Genomic DNA, 1,619 nt, shown 5'->3' on the forward strand with positions numbered 1-1,619 from the left:
TTGTTTTCCTCTACTTCTTAGCATTGATCACTCTGGAAGGCTTTCTTATCTCTTCTTGCTATTCTTTGGAACTCTACATTCAAATGGGTATATCTTTCCTTTTCTCCTTTGCTTTTCACTTCTCTTCCATGCACAGCTATTTGTAAGGCCTCCTCAGACAACCATTTTGCCTTTTTGCACTTCTTTTTCTTGGGGATGAACTTGATCCTTACCTCCGGTTCAATGTCATGAACCTCTGTCCATAGTTCTTCAGACACACTGTCTATCAAATCTAGTCCCTAGAATCTATTTCTCACTTCCACTGTATAATTGTAAGGGATTTTATTTAGATCATACCTGAATGGTCTAGTGTTTTTTTTTTTCCCCTACTTTCTTCAATTTAAGTCTGAATTTGGCAATAAGGAATTCATGATCTGAGCCACAGTCAGCTCCCATTCTTGTTTTGCTGACTGTATAGAGCTTCTCCATTTTTGGTTGCAAAGAATGTAATCAGTTTGATTTGGGTATTGACCATCTGGTGATGTCCATATGTAGAGTCTTCTCTTGTGTTGTTGGAAGAAGGTGTTTATGATGACTAGTGCTTTCTCTTGGCAAAACTCTGTTAGCCTTTGCCCTGCTTCATTCTGTAATCCAAGGCCAAATTTACCTGTTACTCCAGGTATCCCTTGACTTTTGCATTCCAGTCCCCTGTAATGAAAAGGACATCTTTTTGGGGTTTTAGTTCTAGAAGGTCTTGTACGTCTTCATAGAACCATTCAACTTCAGCTTCTTCAGCATTACTGGTTGGGGCATAGACTTGGATTACTGTGATATTGAATGGTTTGCCTTGGAAATGAACACAGATCTTTCTGTCATTTTTGAGACTGCATCCAAGTACTGCATTTTGGACTTTTTTTTTTTTTTGACTGTGATGGCTACTCCATTTCCTCTAAGGGATTCTTTCCCACAGTAGTAGATATAAAGTTCATCTGAGTTATATTCACCAATTCCAGTCCATTTTAGTTCCCTACTTCCTAAAATGTCAATGATCATTCTTGCCATCTCCTTTTTGACCACTTCCAGTTTGCCTTTATTCATAGGAACATTCCAGGTTCCTATGCAATATGGCTCTTTACAGCATTGGACTTTATTTCCAACACCAGTCACATCCACAGCTGGGTGTTGGTTTTGCTTTGACTCCATCTCTTCCTCCTTTCTGGAGTTATTTCTCCACTGATCTCCAGTAGCAGATTGGGCACCTACCAACCTGGGGAATTCATCTTTCAGTCGACCCAATTTCCCCCTCAGTCAGTCTCTCCCATCAGGAAGCTTCCATAAGCCTCATATCCTTCTCCATTAGAGGGCAGACAGACTGAAAACCACAGTCACAGAAAACTAGCCAATTTGATCACATGGATTGCAGCCTTGTCTAACTCAATGAAACTATGAGCCATGCTGTGTGTGGCCTCCCAAGACAAATGGGTCATGGTGGAGAGTTCTGACAAAATGTGGTCCACTGGAGAAAGGAATGGCAAACCACTTCAGTATTCTTGCCTTGAGAACCCCATGAACAGTATGACCAACTTAGACAGCATATTAAAAAGCAGAGATATTACTTTGCCAGCAAAGGTCCATCTAGT

Source organism: Bubalus kerabau, chromosome X (genome assembly GCF_029407905.1).
Source record: "Bubalus kerabau isolate K-KA32 ecotype Philippines breed swamp buffalo chromosome X, PCC_UOA_SB_1v2, whole genome shotgun sequence".
NCBI lineage: Eukaryota > Metazoa > Chordata > Mammalia > Artiodactyla > Bovidae > Bubalus > Bubalus kerabau.